Here is a 15,376-nt window from a genome sequence, read left to right on the forward strand (position 1 = left end):
GGTTCCAAGGGCTATTCAGCCGCAGAACTGGATTTTTACAAGTACTATTTTGAGGATAATTTTTAGAATATTGTTACAATTACGGTAATAGACTGGTATTTATATATATATATATATATATATATATATATATATATGTGTGTTTATATGAAAGAATTTGCATGTGACCTAAGTTTGACTGAGCTATACTGAGCTATACAGACAGCATTGGAGTGAAGTTTAAAATCCTTGTCACACATAAGAATTTTCTACAGAATTCTTGTATGAAAATACAAACATTCAAGTATGGGGGCATCATTTAAAATCATTCCAAGGAAATGCATACAATCTAGCCAATACACACTCCTCCATTCATGCCACTGGCCAATGTGCCCTCCAGTACCCTTCCAAAGTGATGACATTTCTCTCATTTATTCCTTTATTCTTGCCCATATTCAATATTTCCAATAATTAAGTGTTGAGAGCCTCTAAATAATAGGCACTGCAGGTACTAGGCACTCTACACTTAATCGAGCATAAAAACTTCCCATCTTCACAGTTTATCTTCTAGAAGACAGTTAATACACAAATAAACAAACATATAATATGTCAGCAGATAATAAGTATTCGTAAAAATGGGGTGTGGCAAAGGGGTAAAGAAGAAACATGCAAGGCCCTGGGCTATTTAAGCAGAAATACAGAGGAAGTGAGTGAGGGAGCAAGTTTCCAGGACACCAAAGGAGGAAACCAGCTCAGAAGAGAGGAGTGAGCACAGAAAAATATTTTAAAGCATAGGTGTGCCTGGGTGGTGCAAACCAAGTGGACAAGGGAGGGAAGGAGAAGTTGGAGAGGGGTCCACACAAGTGAAAACAATAGTAGCTGTCTTTCCATGCAGAGTAAATCACTCTGAATTTGGTACCTAAAACAACAATAATCGCTCCTTTTCTCTTCCCACGGTTTCTGTGTATGAGGAATTTGGGGGTGACAGTGGACAGGGCTGGTTTGGAGTTCCTCATGAGGTTCAGTCAGGTGTCATCTGGGATGAAAGCCATCTGAAGAATGGATGACATTGGAGATTTGTCACACAGGTGGTGACTTGATGTTGGCTTTTGCATGGGAGACTCAGTTCTTCTGAGAGGGAGCTCTCTCTGTGGAGCACTTTGAGAGTTATGCATGATGACTAGATTCTGTCAGAGAAAGCAATCCAAGCGACTGAAGCAGAGCTGTAATGTCTTTTATGAACTAACTGTGGAAGTCACAGACTGGTTCCTGACTCTGCGTGGGAGGGAATTCTAAAGGCATGACTATCAGGATGGGAGGATCACTGGAAGCCATCTTGGAGGCAGCTACCACATCAGTATAAGGTCTTTAGCTTTTTCTCTGAGTGAGATGGTGAGCAATTAGAAGTTTGAGGCAGAAGAGTCATACGATTTGCCTTGCTTTAGAAGAATTTTTTGAAGTACTGAATTGAGAATAGACAATGGAGAGATGAGTAACAAGGGTGGAAGCAAGGAGAACAGTTAGGAAGCAAACTTCATAATTCAAGAGACATTATGGTAGGTTAGGTGCTTATGGTAGAGATAAAAGTAGCAAGAAGTGATCAGTTTCCTCTAGATATACTTTGAAATTAAAGCCAGCAGAATGCCTGACACATTAAACATGGGCTGTGAAAAAAGAAGAGTGAAAAATGTCTGCAAGGCTCTTGACCTGATGAGTGGCCATTGCCCTTCATAATATCCTGGCACCAGCCAAATCCCTCACCATGGAAACCCATGGAAGTAGGAGAGGAGCTCCCAGGGTATTGACAGACTATTACCCAAAGTCTGTCTAAATGGCACTGATTCAACACCCTGGCATTTTGCATAAAAGGAACCAAGTGTCATTGCAAATGAAATATAGAAACTAAAATAGTTATAAATCATCAACTTTAAAGAACATATTAGTGTTGCCAAAACTATGGCTAGGCTAATGGTAATCTCTCTAGCCCAATTCTCCCCCCCTTGAAGCTTTTAAATGACAAAATATTACTCTTCATTTTTTGTTTTAATTCCACATTAACGGAAAGATTCCTGGAATCTATCAGCAGTAGAATGTGTTCAACCACTACATGATTTTAAATAAACTTTCTTTGTTTTATAATAAAAGTCATAGTTATTTAAAATGTTAAACTTTTCCAAGCATTAAAAAATTGATTACTTTCCAGCACTCAAGAGGCTGAGGCAGGAAGATCAAGGCCAGCCTGGGCTACACACACCACACACACACACACACACACACACACGCACACACACACACACTCACACGCAAACGCAACATGCATACACACAGGCGTATCTGATCCAATATCAGAAACTTTATGCTGGGTATTCTAAATCACTGCACAGATCAGCACTTTGTAGAACAACATTGGGTTTGTGGATCATTTTTTGTAACTTAATTGCCCAAGTACTAATCTGTTGTAAACTAAGTTTGTCTTACTGTAAACATTGAGTCTTGGGGTTCTTACAAATTGGAAAACAATCTTACTTAAATCTTCTAATATTCCTGTTGCTAGACTAAATCTTGAAAGTGTTGCTATTTCCTCATTTATTTACTCAATTGTCTAATATTGGTCCCGTAGTAACATTCAAGTCTTGTGCTCAGTGCTGGTAATTCAAATATAGACAAATCCTTGACCTCAAGGGTCTTACACTGTATTGGGAAAGAAGAACGAAAAAACTGAAAAGGTGCTGCTATAGAGTAAGGACAGGGCACTGTGGAAACACCTTAGAAGGGCCACTGGCCTTGTCTTGAACAGTCAGGAGAATGAGGTTATTAACACACTAAGAGCTGAAGCACAAGAGTGGGTGCAAGGGCACTCTAAGAGAGAGGGAGCCTGGCACAGGAGAGTGTAAAGAGCATTCAATGAGCAGCAAGTCAACTCAATAATGTGTAAAAATGAGGTAAATGGTGGGGAGTGAAAAACATTGAGAGAAATAAGTTGGTACCAGCCCAGAAAATGCTTCAGACTTAAAGGAACTTAGAGTTTATCTAAAAGGAATGAAGAATCACTGCACAGTTTTAAGTACGCTGCCACTAGGATAAGATGGTGTTTGGGAAAGATTACTCTGGCTGTAGTTCAGAGTATGGATTCGAGGAATGGAATGGAATGAAGCATTTCTTCAATCCCCTCATCTTACCACCACATTCAGGTCACCATCATCTCTCTTTGAAACCAGTGCATTCTCCAATTCACTCTATCCAGTCAACTAAAAATGCAAATCAGATCTGGTCATTTCCCTGCTTACACAATGTTTCAGCATCTCCTGGCCCTTACAAAGAAGTCAAAACCCTTAATAGGTTCCTAAGTCCTTGCTCAATCCCCTCCAAAGAACCCATCCAGTGTTTTTTAATTTTATTTTATTGTCTTTACATTTACTTACATGTGTATACATTATTTGGGCCATCCTTCTCCCCAACCTCCGGGCAGAAACTGTTCTGCCCTCTTGTTCTCTATTTTGTTGAAGAAAAACCATTTAAGATTTTTTAAAAAATAGCATTTTTGCTAATTTAAGATGAAGATAACTATACAGGGAGATTCCTTGTGTTGTTTCCATGCATATGTGTGTTACAACTTAAATTGGTTCATCTCTACCAGACTTCTTTACTATTTCCTAGTCCTCTTCCCATAGTGGAGTGGCCTCTGCCAGTTTAAGATTACTATATTCGTTCCTATACGGTGAGCACTTCAACCACATTCTAGTTTTTGGTTTCCTTCCCTTGACCTATTCTTCCTGTATGCATTCTCCCCTTAGTGTGTGACCCATGTCCAATAATATTACTGCATTTGTTTTGGGTCTATAATCTGCATATGAGGGAGAACATACGATTTTTGGCCTTTTGAGCCTGACTAACTTCACTTAAGATCCATCCATTTTTCTGCAAATAACAAAATTTCATTCTTCTTTGTGGCTGAATAAAATTCCATTGTGTATAAACACCACATTTTCTTAATCCATTTGTCAGTAGTGGGGCATCTTGGCTGTTTCTATAGCTTGGTTATTATGAATAGTGCTACAATAAACATGGGTGTGCAGGTATATTTGTGGTAACCTGAGTCACATTCCTTTGGGTATATCCCTAGGAGTGGTATTGCTGGATCGCATGGCAGATATATGTTTTTGTTTTTTTTTTAAGAAGCCTCCATATTGTTTTCCATAGAGGTTGTACTAGCTTACATTCCCACCAGCAATGTTTGAGGGTTCCTTTTCCCGCGCATCCTCACCAACATTTCTTGTTGGTGGTGTTCTTGATGGTAGCTATTCTAGCAGGAGTGAGGTGGAATCTTAGTGTGGTTTTGATTTCCTTTATGGCCAGGGATGGTCAACATTTTTTCATGGTTTTTTTTGTTTGTTTTTTTGTTGCCATTTGGACTTCTTCCTTTGAAAAGGTTCTGTTTAGTTCAGTTGCCCAGTTTTTTATTGGTTCATTGATTTGGGGGGAGTTTAGTTTTTTGAGCACCCTGTATATTCTTGTCATCAGTCCCTTGTCTAATGCATACCTAGCAAAGATTTTCTCCCATTCTGGGGTGGTCTTTTCAATTTAGAGACCATTTCTTTTGTTTAATTTCATGTAATCCTATTTGTCCATCCTTTCTCTTAGTTGCTGAGCCACTTGAGTTCTACTGAGGAAGTCCTTGCCTATACTTATTGCTTCCAGTGTATTCCCTGCTCTTTCCCAGTTAAAAATGGTAGTATAGCCATTTTTACTATGTTGATTCTGCCAATCCATGAGCATGGAAGATCTTTCCATCTTCTGTAGTCTCTTTGATCTCTTTCTTCAGCAGTTTTTAGCTTTCCTTGTAACAGTCCTTTACATCCTTTGTTAAATTTATTCCTAGGTATTTTTTTTTGAGACTATTGTAAATGGTATTATTTTCCTATATTCTTTCTCAATCTGTTCATGGTTGATGTATAGAAAGGATACTGATTTTTGTAAGTTGATTTTGTATCCTGATACATTGATGAAGCTATTTATAATGTCTAGAAGTTTTGGGATAGAGTTTTTAGGGTCTTTAAGGTATAAGACCATGTCATCTGGGAATGGGATAGTTAGACTACTTCTTTACCTATTTGTATTCCTTTTATTTTTTCTTCTTGCCTTATCACTCTGGCTAGGAATTCCGGGACTATGTTGAATAGGAGTGGGGAGAGTGAGCACCCTTGTCTTGTTCCTGACTTTAGAGGAAATGGTTTCAGTTTTTCCCCAGTAAGTATGATGTTGGCTATAGGTCTGTCATATATAGCCTTTATAATGTTGAGGTACATTTCTTCTATCCTTAGTTTCCTTACAGTTTTTATCATGAAATGGTGTTGAATCTTATCAAAGGCTTTTTCTGTGTCTATTGAGATGATGATCAAGTGGTTTTTGGTTTTACTTCAATTAATGTGCTGTATTACATTTAATGATGTGCATATGTCAAACTATCCCTTCATCCCTGGGATGAAGCCAACTTGGTCATGGTGAGTAATTTTTCTGATACATTGTTGGATTCAGTTTGCCATTATTTTATTGAGGATTTTTGCATCAATGTTCATTAAGGAAATTGGCTTGTAGTTTTACTCTTTGGATATGCCCTTGTCTGGTTTTGGGATGAGTGTAATACTGGCTTCGTAGAATAAGTTAGGCAGTGTTCCATCCCTTTCTATTTTGTGGAAAAGTTTAAGCAGTGTTGGTGTTAGTTATTCTTGAAAGGTCTGGTGGAATTCAGAGGAGATTGCATTAGGTCCAGGAGATGCAAAGAATCTTTTTTGGGAGAGTCTTTATTTCTTCTTCAATTTCATTATGTGTTATAGGTCTGTTTAGGTGGTTAATATCCTCTCGGTTCAGTTTTGGATGGTCATAATTATCTAGAAATTCATTCATTCCTTCAAGATTTTCCAATTTATTTAAATATAGGTTCTCAAAGTAGTTCCTGATGATTCCCTGGATTTCCTTTGTGTCTGTTGTTATCTTTTCACTCCCTGTTGTAGTCAGATTTGCCAAGGGCTTGTCAAACTTTTCAAAGAACCAGCTTTTTGCTTATTTGATTCTTTTTTTTGGGGAGGGGTCTCTATTTCATTAATTTTGGCCCTTATTTTTATCATTTATCTCCTTCTGCTTGTTTTGGGTTTTGCTTATTCTTGTTTTTCTAGGAGTTTGAGATGCAGCATTAGGTCATTTATTTGAGATCTCTCTGTGTTTTTAATATATGCACTCATGCCTATAAACTTTCCCCTTAGGACTGCCTTTGTTTTGTCCCATAGGTTCTGATAGGTTGTATTTGAATTTTCATTAAATTCCAGGAACTTTTTTATTTCCTCTCTTATTTCGTCTATGATCCACTGATCATTGAGCAATGTGTTGTTCAGTCCTCAATTATTTGCATAATTTCTGCTGCTGCTTTTGTTGTTGAGTTCTTGTTTTATTATATTGTGATCAGATAGAATGCATGGGATTATTTCTATTTTCTTATATTTGCTAAGGCTTGTTTTGTGCAATAAGATATGATCTATTTTAGAGAAAGTTCCATGGGCTACCAAGAAGAATGTATACTGTGCTGTTGCTGGATAAAATGTTCTATAGACATCAGTTAGGTCCATTTGATCTATGGTGTCATTTAGGTCTAGGATTTCTTTGTTGACTTTTTGTCTGGATGACCCATCTATTGGTGATAGATGGGTATTAAAATCTCCCTCTACTACCATGTTGGGGTCTATATGTGATTTTAAGTCCCTTAGTGTATATTTGACGAAGTTGGGTGCACTCACATTGCGTGCATATAGGTTGATAATTGTTACTTCCTTTTGATGTATTTCGCTTTTTATTAGTATGAAGCAACCTTCTTTGTCTCCTTTGACCAATGTTAGTTTGAAGTCTACTTTGTCTGATATAAGTATTGCTACTCCTGCCTGTTTTGGGGGACCATTAACTTGGTAAATCTTCTTCCAGTCTTTTACCCTAAGCCACTGTTTATTTCTGCCAATAAGGCCTGTCTCTTGTAAACAACAAATTGTTAGCTCTTCCTTTTTAATCCACTTTGCCAAATGGTGTCTTTTGATGGGGGAGTTGAGTACATTGACATTCAGTGTTAATAATGACAGGTATGTGGTGAATCCTGCCATTTATGTTTTTGTTGTTTGAGGATTTGAGTGTGTACAGCTGAATCAATGCTGCTCTCTGATTGCTTGTCTTTTCTTCTCCTGGGGTTTAAAACTCCGCATCCTCTCATGCTTTTATTTGCTTTCATCTTCCGTGTGCAGAATTCCTTGTAGAATCTTCCGTAGTGGTGGATTAGTGGTCACATACTGTTTCAGTTTCTGTTTATCATGGAAGACTTTGACTGTTCTGTCAATTTTGAATGATAGTTTTGCTGGGTAGAGTATCCTAGGGCTGAAATTATTCTCACTCAGTGCCCAGAACACCTCACTCCGTGCCCATCTTGCTTTTAAGGTTTCTGTGAGAAATCTGCCATTTTTTTTTGATGGGTTTACTTTTATGTGTTATTTGGGGTTTTTTTTCTCTCTTACAGCTTTCAGTGTTCTTTCTCTGTTCTCTGTGCTAGTTGTTTTGATGATAATATGCCATGGGGAAGCTCTATTTTGGTCCAGTCTGTCTGGTGTCCTAGAAGCTTCCTATCCCTGAATAGGCAAATCTTTCTTGAGGTCTGGGAAATTTTCTATTATTATTTTATTGAATATATTACATATACCTTTGGCTTGCACCTCTTCTCCTTCTTCAATGCCCATGATTCTCAGATTTGGTCTTTCGATGGAGTTGCTGAGTTCTTACATATTGCTTTCACACAGCTCTTGAGTTGTTTGACTAAGAGTCCTTCCTTTTTTTTCTTTAATTTCTATTTTATCTTCAAACTCTGAGATTCTGTCTTCCACTTGTTCTAGTCTGCTGGAGTGACCTTCCACTGCATTTTTTTGTTTGTTTGTTTGACTCTAGGGACTTTTTATTTCCAGGATTTCTGTTTGATTTTTTTTTCTGAGATTTGCCATGTCTTTGTTCAACTCATCTTTTATATTTTGTGTTGTCTTCTTTACTTCATATAGAGGTGGGGGGTAGTAATTGTTGTTTGGTTAAAGATAGAAACTTGGGTAATTGGTAAAGTTGGGACTAGAAGGGAGTGCACAAAGCGGGGGAGAGGTATGGGAGCTGCTGGGTTTTGTTGCCTTTGTGTGTGTTTGGCGTATTTCTGTTACTGTAGTGGAGGATGCTTGTATCAGAGATTGCAGGGGGCTGAGGGTGTGTACAGTTAGTACAGTAGGCTAGTCAGTGAGTGATGAGTGTGTAGGAGGGAGGGGTGGTGTGGTGACAGGTTGGGGAAGAATAGGAGGGAGAGGCGAAGATAGGGGGATTAAGTGGATGAGAGGAGGCAAAAGGAGTAGTTGGGATGGAGAAAAATGGATTGTAGCACAAGAAAAGGAGAGAACGTGAAGGGGATAAGAATAGGGATAATAAAATAATGATGGCAAAGTTAATAATACAAGGAAAAAAACAGGTATAGCAACAGCAAAAAGTTCAGTCTGCTTGGTAAAAGTTCTGGACTTATTCCTTTGGCATCCAATCCTGGTATTGGCGCTTGGTCTTCAGGCTTTGTGGGGAAGGAAGAAGAAGCTGCCCCTCTTGTCAGACAACTTAGGGTGGAGACAGCTGGAGAGTTTGTTTCTTTTTTTTCCCCACTTCCCTTGGTTTTATGGGCCATCTGTTGCAAGCTGGTGCCCTGAAGTGGTCTCTCCAAATGACTGATTTGTGAGCAGTATTTGGTTCCTTCTGTTCACAGGGCAGGTTGCAATTGGGACCTGAGGTAACCCACTGCCAGTTAGTATATGGGGTGGTCAGGTATGTTGTTGTTTTCACCAGGTGTCAGCTTTGTTGCCCTACAACTACAACTCTGTCTGATCAGCTCCTTCCCAAGCAAGGCAGGGCGATTCAGTTTTGAGTACAGCCCGCAGTCCTGTGGGACTAGTTCAGTGATCCACCACAGCCCCACTTTGGGAGATTGGCTTGTTGCCCCACCCCTGTTCTCAGCCTTTGTTGCTTTTCCTACTTTCATTCACCAAGAGTTCAGCTCCTTGTCCCACCCTTGTTCTCTGGGGCAGGTTCAGCGTTCTACCCCACCCCTACTATTGGTGTTAGATTACAATTTGCTATTATGCTTTTCAGTTTTGTTGGGGAGTGGAATTCAATCTGTCAGAGGCTGCACTGGATTATGTTCTGGGGGGGGTAGGGGAGTCATGTGTGGTGCGTGTTGCTCACCTGTTGGGTCTACATGTTTATGCAGGCAGCTTTGAAACCAGCCAACAGGGAGAAATGGTGTGCTGCTTTTCTCAAGGCAGATACTTCCTGGGACTTGGTTCAGTGCAGTGGGGCATAGGGAGGCTTTCCACGGGTTAGGGGTCCAGGATGTTGCAGAGTTTGATTCTGATTCTCTATCTTCTGTTTGAGTCTGGTTGATGCTCTATCTTCTGTTTATTGAAAGGGGAAAAAAAAGGGAGAAACAGCCCAGGGCTTTTTTCCCAGTTCAGACATGCCTTATTGGCTGTGCTGCACCAGGATTTTTCCAGCTGTTAGGTACAATTAAAGGCTGCTTTTAAGGGTCAGTCCTTTAATTTTATGTGCACCTAATGTGTTGGTGGTTATTATTTTGGCTAGAAGCAATCAGAATTACCCAAGTGTAGCTACCACATATTGAGGTGGTTTCTGGAGTCATTGAGCTCAGGAATTCTGATTCCCTGCCCTAACTGCCATCTTTGAACCTCCCCCATCCAGTTTTAACACCATCTCTTCTATACCTAAAACAATGGACTTACTCATTGCCAACTAATCTATGCCTCTCATTTACACCTCAGCCTAACTTTCACTTTTTCAGAGATGTGGATCTTTATCTCCCTGACTAAATGAGGCCCTTTCACACTTACACACACACACACACACACCCCTAGGCCTTTCCTCTCATTACAGTTTATTAAATATGTTTGTTGAATACCAGTCTTTCCCACTACACTGAGCTTCACCTTCCTACCTGTCTTGCTAGTCACAGTACCCCCACTACCTAGAAAAATATTGGCTCAAGGTATCATATGACCAATAGAGATATATAATGTGACCATTATACATTATATATGCATATATATATTGAATTGATGAAGACAAGGAGAGAGTCAGGAAGTATTTCCTGAACTGAAGGGTAAGAGAAAGGATAGACTTGGGTTTTGAGTCATCACAGTGACTTGAACATTAATTGTGGATGGTTAAAATAATTGGGAGGAAAGGATAGGTCCTTTTATATCTGGTTCCTAACAGTATTGCATGAACCTTAAGTAGTACGTGGGACATGGTAGAGCATTCAATAAGTATTGATGTCAAATGAATGATGTTAAATGTGCAGAAGCTGTCACCCAGGTTTCTGGCATGAGTTAATGGGAGGCTCTAGTCCCTGAGGGACAAGAACACAAGTACAATTTCTTTTACAGACAGGGCTTCAACTGCTCAGCTAATTGATTTCAAAGACACAATAGCAATATTCAAATGACATTCTGTCAACAGAAGGGAAAACAAGGTATAAGCATGTGAAGTATTACTGGGTTATATTCAATATTTTGTATATTAATATTTTAAATAGTATTTTAAATGGTATTTTAATACTTTAAGTTTAAACAGACATTTGCATATTTTATTTTAGAATAATTTCATCTAATTGACTTCAATTTCTGGTAAAGACTGATCAGACTCAATTTTGGGTGAGTAGATTCTGAAAGACATAGCTTTCAATTGCAAAAACTTTCCTCCTTCTCTTAGAAGGAAATAATTGCAGAAATTCTTTAAAACCCTCTCTACCTTAAGAAAATGTGGTATCTATACACAATGGAATTTTATGCAGCCATGAAGAAGAACGAAATGTTATCATTCGCTGGTAAATGGATGGAATTGGAGAACATCATTCTAGTGAGGTTAGCCTGGCCCAAAAGACCAAAAATTGTATGTTCTCCCTCATATGTGGACATTAGATCAAGGGCAAACACAACAATGGGATTGGACTTTGAGCACATGATAAAAGCGAGAGCACACAAGGGAGGGGTGAGGATAGGTAAGACACCTAAAAAATTAGCTAGCATTTGTTGTCCTTAACGAAGAGAAACTAAAGCAGATACCCTAAAAGCAACTGAGGCCAATAGGAGAAGGGGACCAGGAACTAGAGAAAAGGTTAGATCAAAAAGAATTAACATAGAAGGTAACACACACGCACAGGAAATCAATGTGAGTCAACTCCCTGTATAGCTATCCTTATCTCAACCAGCAAAAACCCTTGTTCCTTCCTATTATTGCTTATACTCTCTCTACAACAAAATTAGAGATAAGGGCAAAATAGTTTCTGCCGGGTATTGAGGGGGTGGTGGGGAGAGGGAGGGGGCAGAGTGGGTGGTAAGGGAGGGGGTGGGGGCAGGGGGGAGAAATGACCCAAGCCTTGTATGCACATATGAATAATAAAAAAATAAATAAAAAAAAAAATAAAACCCTCTCTACCATGATCAGCCATGCATCTTTTAACTTCAAAATGTAACACACAGGGTTTCTGCTTTGAGTGATGAAAAATTTCTGGAACTAGATAGTGGACTAAATTCCTCTGAAATATATACTTAAAAATGGTTACAATAATAAATTTTTGCTATGTGCTTTTACCACAAAGAATTAACATAAAACATGTGTTCCCACAAATTAAAAGAGTTTGACCATGTTATGTAACTTAGATATTTTAGAAATGTGAGATGCTTCATGCTGCTTATGAGATGCTTTTATAAAGCATAACAGTACAATGCTGTAGAAATTTTTTCTGGCAACAAGATTTAGAGCCCAGCATCTGAGAAAAGAATGAGAGTTGAGTTGTTTGTGGCATGACTTTGAAAGCAAGAAAAAGAAAATATAAGTTATAACAGAAAATAATCACTTCCCAGGTCTGTATAAGAAAAGGGCTGCTCTTGATTCTCTCCCCATCAAATTTCTTTGCTTCTAAAGAGTCATATTAGAGAAGTTAAACGACAAAGGCAATCTGTGCTCAGGAAGCCTAAGGATGAGGTCTATAGGACTGTTTTCAGCTTTGACACCAACAAAGGCACATTTACTTGTTATTTTCCTTCATGGATTGCATGGATTTCTTTATTTTTTTTTTTCATTCAGCATTCTTTCAGAAGCAATTTTTCTTGCTTCTAAATATTTTTTAAATACCTGACTTTTATTGGCCCTAGAAATGTTCTAGTGTGTGTATGTACCGTAATTATTTCATTCCTCCCTATCATTCGGTATTTAGGTTGTTTCTGACCTTTTCAGTAACACAGGTAAGGCTTTGATAAGCATCTTTTCTTTGTTTGAGTCTTCATTTTCAAAAAAATTTCACTGCTTCCATCCTCTCACCAGTGGTATTTGCTATTATCTGAATGTCTGTGTCCCCCTAAAATTCATATGTGGAAGCTCTAACTGCCACAAGACACTGGTCCCTTTCATAACTCTGGCATATGCTATTTCTTCTGTCTCCCCTCCCCTTCTTCATCTCACAGGTTACACTTATCCAGTCAGTGTTCTAGCTCAGAGTTGTCTGCTTAGTGATGCTGTCTTCTCTCATTACCTATTAGCAAATTTTATTGTAGTGTGTGTGTGTGTGTGTGTGTGTGTGTGTGTGTGTGTGTGTGCAAACCATCACTGAAATGTGTGCTTCTCCAAATAGGAAGAAGCACTATATGTTTTGATGTCTTCTTATTTCAGAACCTAAAGCCACACATGGCATTTGATAAATTCTTGCTAAATGTTTGCCATAGGAAAAAATAAATGATCTTTGTAATATGAAAGTCTAACCTCCTAGAAAAAAGGAATTAGCATCAGTACCCTAATCTATTTATATATCCAGAATTTCTTTTGAAAGAAATGCCTGCTAGGGATGAAAACCAAACAAGAAAACCTTATATGCAGAAAAGATATTGAGGTTCTATATTATTAAAATAAGATTGTAATGTAAATGGGTGCTTTGAAATAAGTATATATCTTCAGTAAATATTCATTTTTAATCATTACTTTAAACAAAGTATGCTGCATTAAAACTTAAGATTCACTTTCATTTCAACTAGCTTCCCTGCTTTTCTTTGATGAGAAAAAAGATTCAGATGACTAGATTTTATTGGCATTTGTCAGTTCTAATTATAGATCTTATTTTAAAAAGAGGCACATGCTCATAATGTCGGCTAAAGGTCATTATGCTCTGATTTTTTTTTTAGTATTGAAATTTCTATTCTTATCTGTTCTTCTACTGCAATTCAGACATAAAAAAGGGTAGGAAAAGGAGCCAAATTTGATTGGCAGCAAACACTAATGGTAACCAATCCTCCCCAAAGATACTCTAGCAGAGTGTGAATAAGGATATAAATCATAATAGAAAGTGATTTCTATTTCACTTTCTACATATGGCATGTGCTGTGCGATTTCATGAGTGCGGGAAGCATTTGGATGATTGATGGATATTGCATTACCTGTATCAAAGTGGTATGTATTAGAGTCACCTCTTCTTTCACAAATTCACTTGGAGTCAATAATGTATACTGTCTGGTGAATACCATAGTACAGCTAAATGAGAATGCATCCTAAAATTTCCATGGACAGTTGCGATTTAAAAGTTTTGCTCTGTTGTTCTATGAATATACTTTCCTGTCATATGCCCCAACCTTTGAAGTTACAGACAAATTATCACATAAATAATTTGTGAAGAATATTGCTTGTTTAGGGGGATGAGATTAGATCTGTTCTGTTAAGTTCTCGAAATAAACTGGAATTCATCTGTAATTAAAAGTAACTTGTGGGCTTGTGAAATGGTAGAGTGCCTGCCTAACAAGCATGAGGCTCTGAGTTCAAACCCCAGTACAGCCAAAAAAAAAAAAAGTGACTTGTGCCAGACACAATGACATGTAATACCAGCACTCAGGAGGTGGAGGTAGGAGGATTAAGAGTTTGAGGCCAACCTGGGCTACATAGTCCAAAAAATAAAAATGTCTCAAAAAAAGGAGTTGTATAGAAAAAAATGGACTATCTACATATAACTTTTGCTCCTCATTCTATCTGTGTGTATCTATCTATGTATCTATCTGTCTGTGTCCAAATCTAGTACCACTTCTTACACAAAACAGAATGTCAACAAGTACTTGTTGAATTAAAGACTAAAATTAAGATCAACATATTGGAACACTTAGAAAATAATCTTTTTTTTCTAATACTAATCTAATTTTGCATTTGCCTAGAATTGGTGAATATCAGAGCATTGTCCCACATCTCTAGGACTGGAATTAAGTCCTGCTTACCTTCTTTCAAAGTCAACAGAGAAGTCTTGCATTTTCAGCATACCAGCACCCACAAACTCTACCACCCCCTGTCCACCCCATTCATTGGTCTTCAAATAATTTCTTTGGTGCTCTATTTGTTTTCTCTTGTGGCACTTGTCCTAGAAGTTTAAAAGTGTCTTTGTTCATGTTTTTATTTGATTTCAAAATGCAAATATCTGGAATGCAAAGAAATACTGCTAAAAAATAAACTTTCTATTCTTTGTCCTTGAAAACCCAGTAATAAAATAGGATTAGTAGAATGTGGCATTTTACTTCTCAGTTTTTATTTTTAAAAAATCTTAGGTTTCATCTGAGTTTTGGAAATCATGAAAATTTGGGAATAAAGACATGTAGCCGAATTTCTTTTAAAAATATGATACACAGATTGAAGTTTTTCACACAGCAGCCATGGGGATCTCTTCAAAAATCTCATCACAAGGGCTGGTGGAGTGGCTCAAGTGGTATAGTGCCTGCCTACCAAGCATGAGGCCCTGAGTTCAAACCCCAGTACAACCAAAAATAAAAAATAAAAATCTGATCACAAATCTCCATTGCATAAAACATTTAGTGGTTTTCCAATGACCCTCAACAAAGTCTGAACTTCTCATTGCAACCTGTAAGCCTTGCCTGTCCCTTCCCTGTCTAATCCACTGGTCTCATCTCATACCTCACTACTCACCCCAGCCATATGTGTTGCTCTCTGTTAGCCTTTCCTCTGCTAGGAACGTCTCACATGCCTGCAACACCCTTCTCTCTAGCCACTGCCACTTGGACCACATAACTAGCAGCTAACTCAACCTCAGGATTTACATAGAACTCACTTCACATAGACACTTTGGTTTCCACAGGTTAAGAGTTACCATAGCATTTAGCATTTTCCATCCACAGTTATTTTGCTGTCTTCCTTACTGAATTGGGTGTTCTCTGTGAATGGGAATTGCTCTAACCTTGACACAAGTGTACCTGCAACTCAAGCATAGCGTATAACACATAGGACCATAAGAATGATG

The sequence above is a fragment of the Castor canadensis genome, chromosome 2, assembly GCF_047511655.1.
Source record: "Castor canadensis chromosome 2, mCasCan1.hap1v2, whole genome shotgun sequence".
NCBI classification, from domain to species: Eukaryota; Metazoa; Chordata; class Mammalia; order Rodentia; family Castoridae; genus Castor; species Castor canadensis.